Source organism: Trachemys scripta, chromosome 2, assembly GCF_013100865.1.
Source record: "Trachemys scripta elegans isolate TJP31775 chromosome 2, CAS_Tse_1.0, whole genome shotgun sequence".
In the NCBI taxonomy this organism is placed as follows: domain Eukaryota; kingdom Metazoa; phylum Chordata; order Testudines; family Emydidae; genus Trachemys; species Trachemys scripta.
In genome coordinates, this window is record NC_048299.1 from 132,193,065 (window position 1) to 132,217,105 (window position 24,041).

At 40.4% G+C, this 24,041-nt stretch overlaps 1 protein-coding gene across 2 annotated transcripts in view; it reads right to left on the bottom strand.

Annotated features, from left to right (window-relative positions):
• MYO10 (myosin X) overlaps positions 1-24,041 on the bottom strand; it is a 249,818-nt gene that overhangs the window by 224,743 nt on the left and 1,034 nt on the right. The gene's annotated exons all lie outside the window — the stretch shown is intronic.

The window sequence follows — 24,041 nt, forward strand, 5'->3', positions numbered from 1 at the left end:
AGATTTCCTTGAGCGCTTTTCATTCCAAGAAGGAACTGACTCTCTCTCTCTCTCTCTCTCTCTCATGTAAACTAGCCTTCCTACCATCATTAATCTTAAAAACAACAGATATGCAGAAGCCATCTAAGAAGCATCGCACACATCCCTATTAAACCTCAAGCTGCTGTGACAACATAGTGCTTCTTAGGGCTGCAACAGAAGGAACTATCAAAACCTGCTTACAGTTTATCACAGATAAACCTTTCATTAGCTCCATGCTCATCTGTTGCCAGCTGCATATTACCCTGTCTTAACTGCTAGTCAAAAACACTTGTCCATGTCAAACAACATGACTGTAAAAGTAACTGATTTGCTTTCGAAAAACACCTATAAAAATAATTTAAAGGAACAATGACAGCTTGTACAGTCCAAAAAAATAAACCTATCTTGAAATCCCATGCAGCACATAAAATCTTTCACCTACCAGGGATGAGTGAGATTTTCTCTTTCCTTAACCTTTTGAGAACTAAAGAGTTTGACAGCATCCCTTGATCCATTCTTTCCCTTCATGCATACTGCTATCATTTTATATTGCAAGGATTATGGACCTGATTCTGAACCATAGATGTTAATTGGAGTTTTTCCACTGACTTAAAGGGGAGGCGGATCAGTGTTTATCTAAGAGCTAAATATATTTGCATAGGGAACATTCTATATTCAGGATCATGTCCACTGGAGAACAGCATGCGCCAGGCATGTAGGAATACTGTCATAACTGTAGCTATTATCAGTATTATTTGCTGTATTGCAATAGCATGTAGGAGTCCCAATCAGGATCAGGGCATTATTGTGGTAGGCACTGTGGTAACACACAGAAAGTGACAGCACCTGCCCAGAAGGGCTTACAATCTACATAGAGAAGACAAACAAAAATGGGGAAAGGGAAGAACTGTTATCCCCCATTTTATGGGTGGAGAAATCAAGGTGCAGAGATTAAATTACTTGTCCAAGATCACACCGGAGATCTTTGGCAAAGCCAGTAACTGGACCTAGATCTGCCACATCCCTTAATCACAACATAAACATGATCTTTCCTCTTCTATATAGGTTATATATCACAAAACTTTCTTATGGTTTCTGATGAGTCCACGTGCTTCCTTGTTTTTGTTTTACGTAAACGTAGCAAATGACTTTATATTAGTAGTGCTTTTATCTGATAAGCACTGCACAAACATTAACTAGTTCATCTAAACAGTCAGCTATGTTTTTGTTATTAAATGGCCACTGTAGGTGCATGTTTGATTTTGAACACTGCTTGTGCATAGGCCTTCTGCATGATTGTGTATTGAAGAGAGCCCTTGTAAAACATTTTTTCCCCCATTGTGTTTATACACACACAATTTATTTACATATCCACTTACAGAGCTACATGCAAGGTTTTCTGTGAGTTTTTTTGTTTTTGTTTTGCTCTTTATTTCTATGGGCTTAAAACTCCAACTCTTAATGGGAATTAAGTTAATGCAGTTAATGGGAATTTTGCCTGCCTAAGGATTGCAGGATTAAGTCCTGTGGCCACAATTTTCAAACATGCATGCCGAGATTTAGGCACCTGAATGCATATTTAGACACCTATATTAAACACTATGATCTCCAGAGGTGGTGAGCAGCTTCAGCTTAATTTACAATGAGCTGTGACAGCTCAACACATGTGTAAGTTAGGTCACTTATTTAGGTGCCTATGGTAAATAGTAATTGAAATGCCTAATTTTGGACACCCAAATTTGAAAGTTTTGACTTATTCTTTCAATCATCAGTACACTACGCTGCTCTTTGCTCTCAAATAAAATTACTTTTAGATAAAAACAATATGTGAGTGTGAGAGACAGAAAGCATGCATGTGATTATATTAATTTGCTATGAATCTGTCTATTGCAGGTAAGTTTATACCCTCTCTTAAAATAAATGTGTGAATATAATATTGTACGGGTGTACATGCTACCTAAGAGCATAAGAATAGCTATACTCGAACTGACCAATGGTCCATCTAGCCCAGTATCCTGTCTTCTAACAATGGCTGGTGCCAGATGCTTCAGAGGGTGTGAACAGGACATGACAATTTATTGAGTGATCCATCCCCTGTTGTCCAGGCCCAGATTCCGGTGTGGGGGTAGGGACACCGAGAGCATGGGATTGCATTCCTTAACTTCTTGGCTAATGGCCACTGATGCACCTATCCTCCCTGAACATATCTAATTATTGTTTTAACCCAATTATAGTTTTGGCCTTCACAACATCCCCTGCAAACAAGTTCCACAGGTTGAGTGTGTAGTGTGTGATTTGTACATAACTACACCTGGTGATACTTCCTGGCTGAGGTTTAACATTTGAATGTCTTTCATAACTCACCTGTTTTCTTCAGACTACCCTGTATTGTATGTAACATCACCATTTACACATTTTTTTCCTCATGTTCTATGACAAGGGCAATGCCTAGTTCTCCTAGTGAGCCTACCTATTTTCTCTACAATCTCTCTCATGCTCAAGATTTGCACAATTCTCCCCTCTCCGATGTCAATATGGCACTATCTTGTGCCCAGAAGGCACAATGCAGCATGTGATTTGTTCTGTCTGCCATTGGTGCAGTTTCATTCCTCCAACAGGAAGGGGGAAAAGGAGCAAAGAACTTTCCAAAACCCTGCCTCAAGAAAGGCTGCTCCCTCTTTGCTGGGCCTAATTCCTAATTCTAGATGTAGAGAAAAAAAAATAGAAGTTTTGCAGAAAATTATGTCTTCCTCACAGCAGTCTGTATTCCTATCATCATGCTCACCTAACAAGTTTTCTAAATACAATGCTTCCATATTGTATGGTTATTGTCTTGCTCCCAAATCTACAGAAGTCTAGTATAAACTCATCTCTTTATAACACAATTGGCCCATAAGAACAGTAGAGCAGGTAGCTAAGGAGATTTTCTTATGAACTTTTAAATAAATGTTAAGCATCTCAGCCATTAATTCACCATATGTATGCTGCCCTCCCCCCACAGCATGGCTTCCACTGTTTCACTGGATAGGTAAGGAGAGGGGAAATTTAGTTTCTGATTTATGAAGACATCTCAGAGCTCCAGGGGAATGTAGCTGCCACTAAAGCAGCTCTAAAGACAGTATGTACATCAGTGCATCAAAGACACAGCCATGGTTTAAAAAGCTGTAAAAGCATTAGAACAGTTACTTTTTAACAAAGCCGTAGTCTATGTAGTGAGAACACAGACTCAACTGTGATATAGACTTCCCGTTCTATTACTTTGGGATAGAAGCATGGCAAGAAAGCTCACATCAGTACTCCATGTTAAAGGAAAAACAAAGGAGCATACACCAGAGTGGGACCCATTCCACTCCATTACCAAATTACAAACTAAAGCCCTGATCCAGCAAAGCACTTCATCTTATACTTAACTGTAAATGTATGATCTGTCCCATTGGAGTTAAGCATTTGCTACTTAGGTGCTTTGTTGGATAGAGGCCTGTTACTGTAGCGCAAAATAAAATCTGTCTGCTGGATTTTACTAGTTTTGTTACAAATATACCTGATCAGTAAGTTACCATTAAGCAGCAATTCAGTTTTTTGGAGTTTTGACTAAGCCAGAGGTTCATAAACTCTTCCACAACAAGGACCAACTTGTATATCATCTCGATATAGCCAGACTGGGATTCACCACAGCTCCAGTGTGATCCAGGGGACCTAAATGCATATTTAGGCCTTAAAAACGATTAAGTGCCTTGCTGAATCAGCACCGCAGGTACCTAAACAAAAATGACTTCAACAGATACTGCAGGAGCTCAGAAAAATTAGGCTGCTAAATGTCAGGAGTTTAACTTCTAATCTAGGTATCCAAGTCTGAATATTTTGCCCATAGTGCCTGCAAGTCTATCTAATTTTTTAGTTAGTTTTGATTAACCATTATTGGTAACAATCTCAGATATTTTTGGCTCAAATCGCTAACAAATATTGTCTCTCTCCCTCCCCCAAATAAACAAATTTCCTTTCCCCATGTTTTGAGAAGCTGCTGTCCTGGCTTCCCCTTTGTTTATGTACTTTTTGTGAACTAGAACACCTCTGGGAACAGGAGGAAAATACAGAATTAGTGTTTGTTAGTTTGCAGTTTGCTGCAAGTCAGGAGACCCTCTCTGCAGAGGGAGTGTTTATTACTTCTTCATGTTAGAGCATGTTTTATTTTTTAAAATAAGAGAGAAACTGAGTAGGACATCCCAACACCAAAAACATTTTAAAATGTAACAAATGTGCTGGACAATGTCCTTTTAAATTACTTTTTGCTTAAGATGGATGTTCAGTTAGGTTTGTTTAGAAGAAACACATCCACACAGACAAGCATATACAGATACTGCATGATGGATATTAGCATGTTATTCCTTAAAAAGCTATGTTCAAGTCAAAATTAAAGGTCAGGCAAACTCAGGGTACGTCTTCACTTACCGGAGGGTCCGGCGGCAGGCAATCGATGTTCTGGGATCGATTTATCGCGTCTGGTTAAGACGTGATAAATCGATCCCGGATCGATCCCGGAAGTGCTCACCGTCGACACCGGTACTCCAGCTCGCCAAGAGGAGTACGCGGCATCGACGGGGGAGCCTTCCTGCCGCGTCTGGACCCGTGGTAAGTTCGGACTAAGGTACTTCGAATTCAGCTACGTTATTAACGTAGCTGAATTTGCGTACCTTAGTCCGAAGTGGGGGGTTAGTGGGGACCAGGCCTCAGAGAAATTCAGGTTTGAGGATTGAAGCCTGAATTCTGCACCAGTGAAGTCAAAGGGAATTTTGCTATTAACTTAAATGAGAGCAGGAGCATGCCCTAAATTCCTCGCTTAAATGATGATCTTATATGTTTGGCAGTATTTCAGCACAGTAAATTAAAATCACAGAATCAGAAAGTTTAAGGTCAGAAGGGATCACCAGATCATGTAGCATGACCTCTTATATATCATAGGCCTCCAACACCAAAACCAACAAAACAAAACTTGAAACTAGGGTGACCAGATCACACAGGTGAAATATCGGGACGCAGGTGGGGGGAGCAAAATAAAGCCGGCGGCGGAGCAAAAAAAAAAAAAAACGGCTGCAGGAGCTCCATGCCCCGCCCCCACTACCAGCTTGCCTCCGCTCCATCCCCACCTTCCCCCTCCCTCCAGCGCTTGCACCGCCATACAGCTGATCAGCGCAAGCCTCGGAGGGAGGGGGGAAGAATGCGGCGTGCTTGGGGAAGAGGCGGGGCCAGGGCGGGGATTTGGGGAGGGATCCAATGGGGGAAGGAGGAGGCGGAGTCAGGTCGGGGGGGTGCACGAGCCCCCTCCGGCCTCCGCTCCGCCTGCGAGCGGAGGCAAAACATTGGGACAATTCACGTCCCGACCGAAGGTAGGTCGGGACGCAGGACAAATAAGCAAATATCAGGACAGTCCCAATAAAATCGGGATGTCTGGTCACCCTACTTGAAACTAAAAATAATTTTGTAGGTATCCTGTCACAAGCAATCGATTTCTTTAAAGAGCACAATTTTGAGCCCAAATTTAATTTCATGTTGCTTTTTTCAATACTATGAAAGCAGTTCTCTCTCCCTTAAATTTTAGTGCCACTGCAAACTCTTGGGAAATGGAACAAGGGGTGCACTCTAACCATACAAACCAAGAGGATGCAAACCAATTTCTGAATACTGGAATCTTGCAAGAGGATCCTAAAGAACAGACCTGAATTTAGATCAAAATCGTGTAGTCCCCACACTGCAGTGAACATTCTAATACGAAAATAGATCTGGCCCTGAAGAACTCATAAAATAGAAGAAAAAAAAAAAAGACAGAGGGGCGGGAAGGATTTTCAGACTTAAATCATTTACATATAATCTACTTTTTATGCAACCTCTGCTACAGAAAAATGTATACGCTCATAAAGTAGAAAACACTGAACATACATTTAGCTCAGACTGAAACGAATGCAGTTATTCTAGTAAAATCTTTGGATATGACACATCATGTTGTACCTCAGTCTTTTCTAGATGGCACAGATGAAAATCTCAGACACCATCTTCCTTTACCCATCCAAGCATCCAAATGAGTAAGCAATCTATTTATAGCTACCAACAGTTACTGTTTCCAGGCGTACTTTTTCTCCTTAATGAACCATCTCCCCAAAATTGAATTTCAGCTTTCAGCTATTCAGATTTTTTCCGTTAGCTCGGAAACCATCCCAAACAAAACTATCTGCATGCTTCCTAGTATACTGCCAAATAAACTCAAAAAAAGATATGTAACTTTTTCCCCCCCCAGAGTGATTAAACTCCAGCTAGGAGAACCAAGGAAAATTTGAGAGGAAAGTAGCATAAAAAGAATTCCCATTTTTTACTCTAATATTCCCAAATAAATTCATTGTGATATGCTTTCTCCCAAAAATCAGGGACACTCCCCCAACTGAGTCCAATTATTTATTCAGACTTCAAAAGCAAAAATGGACAAATAGAATAAAGCATTTGCAAAGTACAGGGACATTACTCCAAAGTACGAGTTGGTTATCATCACCATTTGTAATGCAAAGCAGGGCAACGCAGCAAACTCCAATAATATCACGTTTAAGCAGAAATTTAAAACAGTTCAGGTTTGGAGGTAGGGGTGGCAGGCATAGGGAGAGATGTCCTGTTATTGTATTGCAAGAAGTCTGAAATAAATATGCCCATATTAGTAGTGACATTTTAAAAACATATTTCAGGAAGGTCAAAGTTCTGTTTTGTTTTTATAAGACAGAAACAATTCTCAGACTCTACCACCTCAGATATTCTTTAAGATTTAAAAAATTTATTCTCAAGATTCTGATCATTTCATCAATTTATTGCCTTATAGATCTACCATCTTATCATCTCTGAAGTGCAAGAGTCATGCTTCAGCATTTTTCTGTGTTAAACTTTGCCCTCTTTTTTTTTTTCCCCTCTATCTTGTAACTATATAATCTACTGGAAGTCCTGCAGCCTACTGTAATAAGTATTTGGTAAAGACTGACAGTGGTGAAACAGCATCATTATGAAAGAGAACACCTATCATACCAACATAAAATGCAACCTCCGATCAGTTCGGGAACTAAATCAAGGGAGGAGGAGTATATCTCATGAAGACAACGTTCATGGAGAATTTCAGTCTCAACAAAACAAAATTACATTTGTTACCACAATAATATTCCCACAAATGCAATTTGCTAACAACAACAATGCTGAAGACCTGTTTTTACAGAAACAAATAGCTGTTTTCTGTAAAACATTACCACTAATCCCTTTCTAGTCAACCTAAAACACACACTGTAACAGTCATAGCAGATTTCATTGCTCATTAAAGTATAGGAACTAAGGTTTGCTCAACTGCCAGTGATTATACCATCCTACTGAGTATAAAAACATACATACAAATTACTGCCATAAAAATACCGGATTGTTCTCAGAACAGTGACAGAAAGCCATTCCCTTAATTGGATCTGAACTGCAAAGACAGAAGGGTGTTTGGGTTTGCTTTTTAATTAGCAGCTAAGAGGCATGTTTCTCTCTTTCATGCAAGTACAAGCACCTATCTATGCTACAACAAGAGCCAAACATCTCTAACCATAGCAGAAGTGTTATGAAATATTTTCATTGTCACTGTGGACAGGAAAACATGGTTATAAAACCAACAGACCTGATAGAATTATGGGTAAAGAAATTAATTCTATTCTCCAAAGTAGCAAAACACCCTCAAAACTGAGTTATTATTGACAGAAAGTCACTAAAACCATACGATCTAGCCCACTGGCTTTGCCATTGAATGAAACCCTGGCCCAACTGACTTCAATTGCAATATTCCCAAAGTGGGGAGGGATAGCTTAGTGGTTTGAGCATTGGCCAGCTTAAACCCAGGGTTGTGAGTTCAATCCTTAAGGGGCCACTTAGAGATATAGGGCAAAAACCAGTACTTGGTCCTGCTAGTGAAGGCAGGGGGCTGGACTTGATGACCTTCCAGCTCTATGAGAGAGGTATATCTCCATAATTATTATTCACTTCAACAGGGTCAGGATTTCACTCAGAGTTCTTTCAGGGATTAACAGAAGGGATGGGATTTCAAATGGGTAAGTCTATGTATCAGCTTGACCTGTCTCTCATCCTGTTGCCAGTACCATCTTGGCGATTGTCAAATAACAATTAAGAAATCTTTCTTCTTGGAGGGAGCAGGGAAGACACTTGTAAACAATAATGTATGAACAAATTGTTTATTAAACAGAACTTGTAAATAATAGGGCCAGGAAAGACTGATCACTTAGGGTAGGTCTACACTAGAAACATTACAGCAGGACAGAGATTCTTCAATCACTGTAGTAAATCTACCTCTCGACCTAGCAGGGTCTACTTTGGAGCTTAGGCTGGCTTAATTACATCACACAGGACTGAAATTTTTCACAGCCCTGAGCAATGTAGTTAAACTGACCTAACTATAGTGTAGATCAGCCCTCATTCTGACAGGTATTTTACAAGGCTGATTCCTCCATTCTGCCTAGACTCTAATCTAATCTTCTCATAATTACCTCCAGAAAGGATACCTCAACTACATCCCAAAGTGATTTAATCCAATGATCAGTTACTCTAATTGTCAGATATTTTGTTTTTCTTTCCTTAATTTTAGCCCACAGCACCTCCAATTTATCCAGCCCCACTGTACACCCACATAATGACAACAGATGATAGATGCTGAATCAGGCCCATTATTTCTATCTTGTGATCAGCTCCTTCATGGGCATTGTGATCCAGGAACCTCTCAGTGGCAATTCGCAAGGAGCACAGAGGAGATGTGTAAGGGTTACAAGGATCTCCTGGGCCTCGAATTTACATTCTAGTTCACTAAGAATGTCATGTGAGGTCTCTGCTTAAAAGCCCGTGTCACATTGGCCATCGATATCATTCTGAAACACGTGTGGATGTTGTGTAAGAGTAAAAGAAGCAGATGTATTTTTGCCTCTATCCTTTAAAAAACTAGGAAGTCAAATCTTACTAAGGAAAATAGCAAGGAGCATAAATCTGGCAAGTCAAGTGTAAAAGTATAATAATGCAGGCCAAAAAAAAAGTTTGAAGAGCAACTAACCAAAGACTAACACTAACACTAAAACAAAACAAAGTAAGTACATCAGAAGCAGGAAGACTTCCAAACAATCAGTGGGGCCACTGGACAATTGAGGTGCTAAAGGAGCACTCAAGGAAGACATGGCCACTGCAGATAAGCTAAATGAATTCTTTGCATTGGTCTTCACTGCAGAGGATGTGAGGGAGATTCCCACATCTGAGCCATTCTTTTTAGGTAACAAATCTGAGGAACGTTTTGGAACAAATTGATAATTAAACAGCAATTTTAAACCGGACCAGATGGTATTCACACAAGAGTTCTGACAGAACTCAAATATGAAACTGCAGAACTACAAACTGTTGTATGTACCACCTATGGCTGAAAGAAGCCTCTGTGCCAAATGACTGGAAGCTAGCTAGTGTACTGCCAATTTTTAAAAAGGGTTCCAGAGGTGATACTGGCAATTTCAGGCCAGTAAATCTAACTTCAGTACTCGGCAAATTGGTTGAATCTATAGTAAAGAACAGAATTATCAGACACAGATGATATTGGGGAAGAGTCAACATGTCTTTTGTAAAGAGAACCCATGCCTCGCTTATCTATTAGAATTATTTGAGGGTGTCAACAAGCGTATGGACAAGGGTGGTCCTGTTGATATAGTGTACACGGACATTCAGAAAGTCTTTGACAAAGTCCCTCACCAAAAGGCTCTTAAGCAAAGTAAACAGTCAAGGGATTAGAGGGAATGTCCTTGCATGGATCAGTAACTGGTTAAAAGATAGGAAACAAACAAAGAAGTGGTAAATACCAGGGTCCCCCAAGGAGCTGTACTGGGACTTATGCTGTTCAACATATTCATAAACGATCTGGAAATGGGGGTAAACTGTGAGGTGGCAAAGTTTGCAGATGATACTAAATTACCCAAGACAGTTAAATCCAATTTGACTGCAAAAAGTTACAAAGGGATCTCACAAAACTGGGGTGATCAGGCGACAAAATGGAGATGGAATTCAATTAAGTTCAAAAGTAACGCGCACTGGAAAAGATAATCCCAACTATACATACAAAATGATGGGATCTAAATTAGCTGCTATTCAAGAAAGAGATCATGGAGTCATCGTGGATAGTTCTTTGAAAACATCTGTTCAATGTGCAGTAGCAGACAAAAAAGCTAACAGAATGTTAGGAACCATCAGGAAAGGGATAGATATGACAGAAAAATATCATATTGCCATTTTATAAATCCATGGTATACCCAGACCTTGAATACTATGTGTAGTTCTGGTTGCCCCATCTCAAAAGAGATATATTAGAATTGGAAAAGGTACAAAGAAGGGCAACAAAAATTATTAGGAGTATGGAACAGCTTCCATATGAGGGGAGATTAAAAAGATTGGGACTGTTCATATTAAAAGAGAGATGACTAAGAGGGGATATGACAGACGTCTACAAAAGCACGTAGAGAAAGTGAAGAGGGAACTGTTATTTACCCCTTCACATAACACAAGAACCAGATATTACCCAATGAAATTAATAAGCAGCAGGTTTAAAGCAAACAAAAGGAAGCATTTTTTCCAACAACACACTGTCAGCCAGTGGCGCTCATTGTCAGGGGATGTTGTGAAGGCCAAAAGTATAACTGGGTTCAAAAAAGAACTAAAGTTCATGGAGGATAGGTCCATCAATGACTATGCTCTGGGAGCCCCTAAATCTCTGATTGCCAGAAGCTGGGACTGAACAACAAGATGGATCGTTTGAAAATTGCCCTGTTCTGTTCATTCCTTCTGAAACACCTGGCACTGGCCACTGCTGGATACTGGGCTAGAGGTTCTATTGGACTGACCCAATATGGCCATTCTTATGAATTATGTATATACACTGAAAATTATGTTCTTAAGTGTCTAGAGACTGGTCATCAGGAAAGGTGGAAAATAGGTTTCTTTCAGGCAAAATTTTTTTTATCTATCTGTTAAATTAAGTATTGTCTGGTACACAGTGCACCTCCATTCATCAGCCTGAATCAAATGCTAATGAAGGATTGTGAAAAATTCAGAGAAAAGTAACAAGAAGAAGAAAATATGAGGGGTGGGGGGTAGTGGCACGAGGGAACCCTATCTTTAGGTACACATCAAAGCTTTGTTGTAGTATATTTTTGGACAAAGACACGCTGACATCCTTCACCTAGGAAGTAAACAATGGGGCATCTCACCTAGGCTTGGCTGAAAATGCTGGCGAGAACTTCGGGTGAGATAAGCTTCTTTAAACAGAAGGATAACTTGTTAGTTAAGTTTAGTCTCTAGAAAGCGTGTTATGATTCACTGGCGCCAACTTCTGCTCCCGCCAGTGGGTGCTCGACTCCCCTCTGCCCCGGCCCTGCCCCAACTCCACCCCCGCCTCACCCCCATTCCAACCCCTTCCCCAAAGTCCCCGCCCCAACTCCGCCCCCTCCCTGCCCCTATTCTGACTCCTTCCCCAAACCCCCGCCCCGGCTCCGCCTCCTCCCCTGAGTGTGCTGCGTTCCTGCTCCTCCCTCTCTCTCCCCAGAAGCAAAGCGGGAAGCGCAGGGAGGTAGGTGGAGAAGCGGGGACACGGCACGCTCAGGGGAGGTGGCGGAAGAGGCGGTGGGGACCTTGGCTGCCGGTGGATGCAGAGCACTCGCTAATTTTTCCCTGTGGGTGCTCCAGCCCCGGAGAACCCACGGAGTCAGCGCCTATGTTATGATTTTGTTTTATATGTAACCATTTGCTTCCAATATTCTTCCTCACGATCACCTGAATCGCTGTTCTTTGATAAGAGATATATTTATAGTGAAAACAAGAATAAGTTTAAGTGCTGTGGTGTTAAGCAAAATGCTGATCCTGAATTGAATCTTATAAGCCGGTGTGCGCCATTCCTTTGGGAACAACAAGCCTGGTAATTCTGCGAGCATTCAGTGGATAAGGGGCTGCAATACGCCTGTCGTTACCTGTACAGGGAGAGCGAGGCCTCGAAGGTAGTTCTTGTGTCACCAAAGGCTGGTGGTGAATTCAGGGAGCTGACTCGCAGTAGGCATCAACAAGTCTTCCACAGACTCAGAGGAGGTGGTGGTGAGGTGCCTCAAAACCCTGGCTACCTTTGGGGAGCGTCACAGGCATTCTCTTGCCTTTCATGTTTGTTTGGTTTCCCAAAGTCCTTCTCTGTGCCTGTACCAGACTGTTTCCAACAGACAAAGACAGGGAAACAGCAAAGCTTTTATGGCATTACTGACTTTATGAAGGGACTGTTTGGCTGATTCTCCCCAATTAAAGAATTCTCAGGCAACACAAATTCTATTAATTTTCCAAAGTGGCAGTAAAAGTTTCAGAATAGTTTCAAATCCACCAATGCAACATATATTAGATTCCAGCACCATTCACAATGTGCTAGGTGATGAACAATTTGCCACTTAAGACTCCAATAACTGCTGCTTAGAACCTCAGAGAGCTAAGGCTTAAGCCTTTAACAAGTATCAGGGGGTAGCCGTGTTAGTCTGTATCTACAAAAACAACAAGGAGTCTGGTGGCACCTTAAAGACTAACAGATTTATTTGGGCATAAGCTTTCGTGAGTAAAAACCTCACTTCTTCGGATGCATTTAACAAGAGCATCCCGAAAGCTAGCAAGAATGTTAGGAATGTCACATTTAACTGGCTTTAACCTTCTGTCCTTGCACCAGGCACTGATAGTGCCCCTGCCTTTATAATATAAAAGAGGAGGTAGCCCAATTACACATGTGCAGGAGCATGGTAATCATCAGCTCAACATAAAGAGCTACGTTACATTCTTCTTGTGCTCCCTCACAAAAGCCCAGAGAGCAGGCCCAGATGACTGAGGGACCTTGTTTGGGACTTAGGACCTGAATGAACAAGGCAGATTTTGTGGCTGTTCCATCATAATGATGATACACATCTGAGATTAGAATTTGGCCCTCAGTGTTGCAATGTAAAAAATTAATAGTAATAAAACCATTCTTTGTTGCAACTGCTATATAACTATAAAATAAAAACACAACTTCCACATTCCCCAAGCCTCCTTAGCCCCAAGAACTGCCTGCCATCTGTTATACATTTTCAGATTTGGAGTGTAAAATATTGAAAATAGAAAAAAATTCATGAAAAAAAGGCAGCTGCACAAATTATGCTATGCAACATAGACAAACAGCCCCATGACTTGTTTATTCTTGAAAACAGACTATTAAGTATCACATTGAAGAATATGATTCTCAGACTTTAATCAACAAAGAGCTCACTTCATTGGATATTCTTCCTGGTATACACTTTGAAAAGAAACAGGAAATGCCAGCTTTGCCATAAATGCCACTCTGGTCTTCTCTATGAAAAAAATTAATAAATGTGTTCTACATCTCAAAACACAGCAAGCAAACTATTCATCGTGCAGATCAGCAAAAAGCTCTAATCACAAAACTACAGTCTATATTAAGTAAAAAACCTCCAAGACAAACAAGACTAGAAGTTTGAACTAGAGACTCTACCCCTTCTTGTCCTGACCTGAACTCCACAATTCTGCAAGCTTGGCTTTTTTCTGGAGTACATAAATATCCCATGCCAAGATATGCTATTCATTATATTATCCAGTGAAGGAAAACTGGTCAAATTGCAATTATCCCTCCTCCTAGTTCAGTTTGTTGCCATTAACTAGACAGAGATACATAAAACAATTACTTGATTTTTTTTCCGACAGTAGTAACAATTTAATAAAAAAAAGTACATGCTATCTTAAATAAGGAATTTATTTTACTTAATTTGAGAACATTTTAATGATATGCTAACCAATTAATATTTTCAATATGGGACTAAATATTCTTCTGAAGTATAACAAATGAAATGCATGAGTAGACTCGTTTAAAAAAAAAAGGGGGGGGGGAGACTGATTTCACTAAACACAATTGTAAGGTTTGAGTCTGTTTCCACTGAAGTCAAGAGGAATTTTGTTATTAACTTCAATGTGAGCAGGAACGTGCACATTACATATAATACAAAAATGTGTAAGTTGGAAGATAGATAATACAAACATTTTTTTATCCAGTCTGTAACAGATTTGACACTTTTGAACCTGGATACCAGAATGTAAAGAAACTTTGTGGACTGAGCATTCTCTAAATCAGCGGTTCTCACACTTTAGCCACCCGAGGACCCACATTTTGATTTAAAAATGTTCAGGGGCGCTGGGAGGAAGGGGGAGCAGTTGATCAGCAGGGCCCGTGGACCCCCCCGGGGTCTCCTTGAGAAACACTGCTCTAAATGATGATGCCTTCAGCAACCAGCAAGAAATTATGGGAATATGGAAGATGGGATACAAGATTCTGGGTTGAATCAGATTTTCTGAAGTGCTGAGCACTCACTAATCCAGTTAAAGTCAGTGACAGCTGCAGGTACTTGGCACTTCTTTAAATCAAGCCCTTGCTATCTCCAAACAGGCACCTGAGGCACCAAAATCAGGATCACTTTTGAAAGTTTTGGCCTAATCTTTTTAGTGTTGTGCTGTTATTGGGGAAAGGAAATGAGGGTGGACGGTTTTTGAATAGAAGATAAAAAGGAAAGGATTTTGACTCCATGCACGCGAGCCTAACCTAATATTTTCTGAGTCATTAGCTTAAAAAAGGTGTTACGTATATTCAGCATAGCCCTTTGCTGGGATCATATGGGTAATTAAGAATCTTATGCTTAGACTCCATGCTGAAAAGCTCCTCTCCCTCCTGCTTGCCTTTTTCTTCCATTGGGGGAGGGGCACAACACACACAGAAATGTAATAATATCACCTATAAAGGACTGTGCTGCAATTTACCTACCCATCTGAACCCATCTGTGACTAGAAGAACTCCTTATGCTGGTGTGAACTATAATGAGCTTACTTGGAGAAAACTCTAATGAAAGAATCTCCAGTGAAGGAGGATAACATGTTTCTGAAATCTGACATCCCTGTCCTTGGAAGCAGGCAGAATACCCCTCTAAAGCAGTTTAATTTAGCTATAAGCTATATTTGAAAATATACAAACAAGTTTTTATTAAGAGGGAATATACCACTAAACTCTGCAGACTGCTAGATGTCACAGGGCATTGATAAAATATACCATTTGCTAGGGTGCCATGAATCCTGGAGTGGACTAGAAGGTGTTATGAGATACTATAATTCCCTAATTTAGGCTCCAATTCAGCATGCCTGTATTTATGTGTTGTGAGCAGGCCTACTTGGACTACCACGTTATCCAGCCCTAAATTCTCAACATTTCTGAATTCTTTCAAACAGCAGTTCCAGAAAGGGTGTCCAAGCCTTTTAGAAACTGTCAGGATCAATTCATAATCAATATTTTCCCTCCTTGAACAGAATTTGTACACAGTTATTTAGCCAAAGCATTAGTGGGGAACCTTTTACCTAATTTAGTTTCTAATTTATAAGATTTGCTGCAATAATAGGAGACTGAATGTAGGATAATTCAGTGTCCCTGCCCACTCAGTCATTGGCTTCTCTAAGGAGGTTGCTAATAAGGGAGCCAAATGTTGTGATTTGTGACATAGACACCTGCCCAAGGGAAACTGAACAGTGATCACCAACCCGACTGGATAGCCATCATATAGTAATATATTTTGCTCTAGATAGACACAATAGATCAAATCAACCCAAAGCTGATGTTAATTGACAACCTTGTTTCCCCCCCGTTCTTCATTCTTTCCTTCCCAATTGTAGACAAACCAACAATAAATAATCCAGATTTCTCCAATTTTGAGGGACTCATCCTGAACTCAAAAGATTCATATATTATAATACCAGAAAGGACAATTGTCTGACCTCTTTTATAACACTGGTCATAGAATTTCCCTGAATTAATTCCTGTTTCCACTAGAACATATCTTGATTTTAAAATGGACAGAGAATACACCACAACATCTGGTAAATTGTTCCAATGGTTAATTACCCTCGTTAAAAATCTGCACCTTTGAATTTATGATGAAGCCAATCAAATTAATCTTGTCTCTATGCTATCTTTAAATGGTATCTTTAGAAATGCTGAAGACTAGATAGAAATTTTGTCCCCCCTACGTTCCTGTTGAGATGAGTTCCTGTCTGCATCCTGTAAAACTTGCCCATATCGGTATTGCCCTGGCCTCTTCTTTTGTCATTCAGTGTTGCACGCATTCTAAAACAATATGCATTTCCTCACCTTTTGGGGGCGAAGCCAGACTTTGAGGCACTTGCTCCCCTACTTGGTGTAAACTTTGCTTGTGCCAATCAGAAACGAACACAAACAGGTTTTGGGCCCCATCCCCTATGACACTTCTATGATGTCATAGTTGGTACTTTATGGGCCTGCCTGCCATGTGCAGGCAGTGAGAGGAGAAAGAAAAACGAATCCTGTGTATCCTGTGTACACCCATAACCGAGCCTGATCACCTCGAAGCCTCTCTCTCAGCTCACGTGTTTCAAACAGAGTGTCTACGTTTGCCGGTCGTTATGCGTTGGTTTGTATTTGTAAGTATCAGTTATTACTAAATGCTGCATTTTTGTTTATAAATATTGTTAGTAGATATTTTAGTCATTGTGTGTTTTTAAGTTTCATTAACTCTATTAGCTAATCAAACGCTGCTCCCTTACCCCTTGTAATTATCCCAAATAAAACGTTAAATTGATTAATTTTAGTTGTTTGTGTGTGTGTGTGTGTGTCTGCAGTTTGCATCGTGACCCATACTCTCCTTGCATCCCTTACCAATATAGTCTATTGCCACGTGCAGCCTGGTAAATAACAGGCCTGCATTTTTTTTCGCCCCTGCGTGCCCGTGGCAATCCACAGTTCCCAAAACATGGATAATGCCTTGGCATATTACAGACCACTCAGCATTTTAATACTTTCCTTAGCATGGATGTACTTAAATTATCTTCTAGCTCTAGATCACAATATCAGTTCTCATTTTACTCCTAAACTTCAAAAGGTCACCTCTTTAAACTGCAGAGTGCCAGAGTTATTTAGCAGCTTTTCCACAATAATGAAAATGTTGTAAACCTGTTTTAATGGAGGGGTTGTCTGAAAGGGAGTTGTACTTGTACCCATCAACCCTTAACCACGGGACAGGGATACTCAGGAAGACCAGGGCTTTAAAAAGTTTAGAGGGGGGCTAGATACACTTAACATTCTTTAAACTTAAAGCCAAAAACACCCCTGATAAAAACAAGACATCAACAAAGGAATGAACTGCAGGAGTAAAAAGAGAATGCAGGCAGAAGTCCAGCAACACCGTGGGAGCTATCCAGTTTATTGCACCCAAAGCAGCATGTATGATTATCTGCCCTATGGGCAAGTGGCATATATGTGCATTTGGTGCAAGGAGCTCCTGGCCCTCAGACACCATGTACCGGCTTTGGAGACCAGAGTGGCTGAACTGGAGGAGCTAAGGGAGACAGAGAGGTACATAGATGAGACTCTCCAGGACACAGTAAAACGGTCCCACCCCCATCTGACAGCTTCTGTGCTGTTGAGGAGGATGAAAGTCTCAGGGAAGGAGAACATCCAATTGGAACAGAGGGAAACGATTCCATAGTTGGGACCCTTCTTCCAGATGATGTCATGGTATCCAATTGCACTGAGAGGGGGAGGGAACTCCTGTTATTAGAAAGAGACAGGTAATAGTTATCAGGAATTCGATCATTAGAAACATAGATAGCTGGATTTGTGATGACCGGGAGAATTGCATGGTGACTTGCCAGCCTGGTGCGAAGGTTGCAGATCTCTCGAGACATCTAGAGAGATGTATATGTAGTGCTGGGGAGGAGCCAGTGGTCGTGGTACACGTAGGTACCAATGACATAGGGAAGGATAGGAGAGATGTCCTGAAGGCCAAATTTAGGCTGCTAGGTAAGAGATTGAAGTCCAGGACCTCCATGGTAGCATTCTCTGAAATTATAGCCATTATTAACATACCTTTATTCTTCCTTTTCAGAGGTACTTAACTATATTTCACTCAGCCAAAAATTAGAACAAAAACAAAATATAAATGGATGTGAAAACTGCTGTCCTTGTGCCCAGCCATCCTGCTGCTTATTGCCTCTCTACTGGCAAAATCCAGGGTAACAAGGTAATAGAAGAAAATCAGTAGAAATGGTAACACCCAAACCATGACCCTTTCCCTGGAATTTGAAACTGTGATCTGTCTGGGACGACAAGCCTTGAATACTTTACAAGAGACTGTAAGTACATATGCAGTAGTGGCTAGAATTAGTAGTTGAAGGGTGGTATTATTTTTTTCCAACAGTCTATTGATTCATAAAGACTTCCTCATCTCCTGCCCCTTTAACCATGACTCCACCCAGAACTATGTCTCTGCTCAGACCACAAGCGGGAACTATGATTCACTAAGGAAAGTACAGCCCTCGGCCAGTTTTATCTGCTGAATGTTCCCAGCCACTGGAACCTTCTCACAGAGTTCTACAAAAAGAAGCTTAACAAATACAGAATGTTAGTTTCTAATAAAATTATATCAACATTCGCACACACGCTTACCAGGGACTAGGACTGTTTGTTTGTTCCATGGAATTACAGTAGTTTATACAGAGATCCAGAAGTATCACTTTTCCTGGAGACAACTTTTAAAGCTAAATAATTTAAGAGCTTCATGAAAAACTAATGGGCTTTCACCAAGCATAAACCTAGGATTTAGCAAGAATATTACAATGACAGTACAATCTACTGAAGGACTGACCTAATTAACGTTGTAATTATTGATGAGGTGCGCCACCCTATCATCTGTGCCATAATGGCAGCAAATCCATGAAAGCCCATGGAATCTGTCAGTGACACACACTGCTGTTGCACACAGGGTTAGGCTGTCAGCTAAATATATTAAACCACATGGTTTTCAAGTGATTTCTACTAGCATGGTATAGCGTAAAACAGACCTTTGAGTTCTTTTCTGTTCTATCATGGGGCTAGGAACCATTGGTATAAAAGGACAGGTCAACTAGCATAAAATACTTTTAATTAAAACACACAGACTCATTCTGTGGCTGTGCCACAGGAGATTCCTCCTCTATTCCCCAGGCCATCCTCTGTGCCGAAGTCTGCAAAGGGGTGTAGGTAGGACTGCATATAGCAGTCCTAAGCTGCTCCTGCACAAGGAAGAATTCTCCCCCTCAGATGGTTGCAGTGCCTTTAGGGCCCATACATCATCTGAATCCAGGGTAGAGGTCAGCATTGGCCCAAGAGTTGCAAGAATTAGGGAAAACAGTCCCTTGGTGCTATCTCAGGGGTAGGCAACCTATGGCACGTGTGCCGAAGGCGGCACGCGAGCTGATTTTCAGTGGCACTCACACTGCCTGAGTCCTGGCTACCGGTCCGGGGGTCTCTGCATTTTAATTTAATTTTAAATGAAGCTTCTTAAATATTTTAAAAACCTTATTTACTTTACATACAATAGTTTAGTTATATATTATAGACTTATAGAAAGAGACCTTCTAAAAACATTAAAATGTATTACTGGCACACGAAACCTTTAATTAGAGTGAATAAATGAAGACTCGGCACACCACTTCTGAAAGGTTGCTGACCCCTGTGCTATCTTTTTAAAGAGTTTTAAGTAGAACAGCAATTGGGTCCCATTTTGCAGCTTTTCTGTATGCGTAAGTCCCACTGAACTCAATGGCTATGTGGACAGGTTGCAGGATTGGGCCTACTTTGGTTAACACATTCTGTTTTTCTTTCAAGGAAACATGCTATGTTTGGAACCATTTGGCATAACCAGGGAAATACATCCTGATGCGTGTGAAGTTTCTCAGTCTCCTACTCATCAGTCTCTCGACTGTGTAGGCCACAGTGTTTTCTGCCCCCCCACCCACAAGTGATCAAGGGGATGTGCCCACACAAGCTCCACCAAAGAAACAGCAGGAGCACAGAGCTCTTGTGAGCCTGAGGGAATCCCATGCAACTTCCATGAGAAAGGGAAGGCCATTCTCGGAGCACCCTTGGCCCCCGTGATAGCATGGCTCCCCCAGGAACCTCAGCTGCACCCCAAGAGGCGACTCACATGATGTGAAGGAGCACTGGGTCAGCACTGACAAGCTATATATTGTCAGAAGGGGATTAATGCTATGGAGAGCAACTTTCTCCTGGCCTCATCCTCTCCTACCCTGCTACACAGCCTCCAAAACTGCAGAAGCTAAACATGTGATGTGGCCTCCTGCAAGTTTCAGGGGCAAAAGAGATGCTGCTGTTTGCCCCCAATGCCTCCACTTCTGTGTGCAGACACAATATTTGCTTGTGTTCCTTCCTCGCTACGATTATATCCCACAGCCAACTGTGCTTATTTGGGCAAAACTCCCATTGAAATCCCAAGATTTCAACATCAGCTAAAAGAGGAGAATGTCTTCTCTTGAACCAGTCTGTTTAACCAGTTGGCTATATATGTGGGAAATATTTGGGCTGTCTTATTCAATGGATCATAATGGCTCTATTAAGAATTAAAATGATAAAAAAAAATGGATTTGCTTATCATAGAGCCATAGGATATTAACAGACAATTTTTAAAAGAATATGAAATACTATTATGTTCATGGTCAGTGAAAGTTAATAACCTAACCAATCCGCTTCTTTCAAATAAACAAAGGTCTTAATCCACGTTAACCAGCCTGAAAAAGTATTTTAAAAATCAAAATAAATTTTTAATTAATTTTATTTAATTAAGAACTTTAAGTAACTATTTAAAGTGTAACTTTAACAGGATTTAGAAGGGGAGGGGGAAAAAGGGTTCCTGGACTGAGACCTTCTAGTTTTCTCCCTGAAGCAATTTTTAAACGGCTGAGTTATAAACCCCTGGAAAAAAGAAATGGCTTCTATGGAAGGCCAGACACAAGTTCTTGTTACAGCACTGCCTAATGAAGGTAGGTGGTGAGGAAACAGAAACTCAATTGTGAGTTTAATGCCTTCAGGTTTTTCACTCCAAAAAAATCAGTTTGAAGTGAGTATGTCAGCTGAGTGACATGAACTTCCCAACACTCAGTCAGGATTCCAGATCTTGTTTAAAACAGACAAGTGCCAACAAGAATGGTTTTTTTTGTAACGTACACACACATTAACACAATTAGGCAATTGCTTGATGTGTTCGCTCCAGTGAGTAACAAAATGTATTAAGAGCTGGTTACAATTAGCACCTATCATTATCTGGGCACTTATGAAAAAAATACATGCAGACAACAGTGGGTATGTTTTTCCCGTAATGCCTGTTTGCAACAGTCCCGCTGTTTTGAGGTTATTCACAAAACTCAAAAAAGGAGAGTTTTGTGAATAACCTGGCCTGCAATATTTTGAGAACACAGAGACTGGAGGTGCACTTTAAATTTTATTTTTAAAAAAGAAATAAAGTAACATATGTTCTGTTCTCATAACAGTTTTTAACTCCATTGATTTCAAAGGGATTTCTCCTGATCTATGCTGCTGTTAAAAGAGAGCAGAATCAGGCCTGTTACCTGGATACACATTTTTCTTACACAGCTCCTTTCTTTCACATGGTACAATGGGATATTAATATAATGGGACACAAATAATTAAATTCTCAAAGATATCAGTTACAGGATGTTTGCTTCAATCAAGTTTAGCCAACTAACGGCTTATTCAAAGGACTTCCACTGATCCCAGTGACAGCTGGATCAGGCCCTTAATGTGTTTCTACTTTACTATGTATTGAGCTCAATATATAACCTACATTCACCAGTTCAAGGAAAGAAAAATGTTTATACTTTTGGGTGGGACTTTGGATATAGATTAAAGCCAAGGTGCCATGTTTACCAATCTTTTAAAGTAATATCAACATGTTGAAAAAGCTCTTAGGAGAGATCAAAGGCACATTTAGCAACCATAAATTAACATAAATATATGTTGAAATGCTAATGCAGCCTGGCAAAATTTTACTCAATCAGTTGCCTGGGGCAAGTAATTTCAGCTAATGGACAAGTAAATACTATTAGTTCTTTTCTTCATCATCATAGTAGGATGAACAAGTGTATTTTGTGTCAGGGCTGGTGACTTTTTACGATAATTTGGCAACGCTAGAGAAACTTGCTCTTAATGCAAAATAAGCTTCTGAAAGAAAGGGACTATTCTCTTTAAAAAGCCAACATTACTTTAGGATTTACCACTCACAATTCTTGCGAGTTAACCTAGCATATGACAGAATTTTTCTTGCCTTACACATGAAGATGTCTTGTATGCAGTGCTGTATAAAACCTTCTTTTATCTGACGAATTACAATTCTGGTAAACAGATCAGGGTGGTTTTTTTTTTTTTTTTTTTTTTTTTGTGGGAATAGCAGCAGCACCAAACACATGAAAGATGCTATATCATGAGGGTACAGGATACTCTTGTGGCTGAAGCACAGTACCGGAAGACAGAGGCCCAGTCTACACCTGAAGCTTTACTGGCATAACTATTTCAGTTAGCAGTGTGATTTTTTTTTTTTAAACTGGAATAGTTATACTGGCAGAAGTCCTACTGCAGATGTGCTTATACCAGTATAGTTATTCCACTTCCTGTACTGGAATAGCTATGCTTCCCAGAATCAAGTCTTTCATCCTGTAGATATGGCTTACTCTCTTTGTTCCTAGGAGGTATACATTTACCCATATTAAAATGCATGCTGTTTGCTTTTCCCTTCCACTTCAGGAGAAGACACTGTGTTTTACCATGCATCTGACGAAGTGGGCATTCACCCACGAAAGCTTATGCTCCAATACATCTGTTAGTCTTAAAGGTGCCACAGGACCCTCTGTTGCTTTTTACAGATCCAGACTAACACGGCTACCCCTCTGATACTGTGTTTTACCATTCACAGTGATACTACTTCCTGCATCTCTAGCACCTTTTTTCTGAGATTACAATGCATTGTATAGACATCAAACACCTCTGCAAGGTAGGAAAGGATTGGCCCTTTTATGGAGGAGGGAAGCTAAGCCACAGAGTAGCAGAGTGATTTCCCAAAGCTCTCACAGTAAATTAGTGGCCCGGCTAAGAATAGAAACCAGACCTCCAGATACCTGGTCCTGTTTTAATCACACACACACACACACACACAACACCTCCCCTTGTTCTCTATTAGTACTATCCCAGATATCCAAAACAGGATCATGTCCGTCAATATGTATTGTATTGAGAAAGTCCTCAGTTATCCAAAACCTTAATTACCAGCATTTACTCAGTGTCCATAAGACATTCTGATGGTCAAAACTGTCATTTTTATTGCTTGTTATCCGCAGATATATTTCATTTTTCTCTCTGTATCAAAAGAACAAAAACACTATACTGTATTTGTGAGTACCCCCTTAGTATGCTAAAACCACAATGTTCAACAAAACAAAAAGCTGGGAGAACTGTCACACACCATCTTCTCTGAATACAAAATTACGTGCAGAAGTACCGTGCAAGAATACTGAAATCTGTTGAGTCAGCTAAGGGAACAGCAACCAAAGCTATTTTGAGAGTACAAACTCACCTACTATGTTGACTCTGAAGACATCATGGTTGACAATCAGTAGCACACTTGGGCCCCAATCTTGTAAAGATTTTCCATGTGCTTAACTTTATGCAGTGAGCAGTCCCAGGGATCTGAATGGCACTACTTGCCGTGCAGATGAGCAAGAGTGTAAATCTTTGCAAGACTGGGACATTAGATCTAGATTTTCAAAAGGTGCACAGCATTCACAAGTCCCATTGACTTCAGCAGAGCTGTGAGTTCTCAGCACTTCTGTAAATCAGTCCATCAAAGTCCCCCAGAAATGTTTATTATACTCGTTATAAAGTGTTCTTAAATTAACTTTAGTCAGAGCACAATTAATATCAACCATGAACTGACCTAACTCAGGATTACAAGTGGCAATCTTAAAATTGCATCGTTTGCAATTATCCCAAACTACAAAAAAGC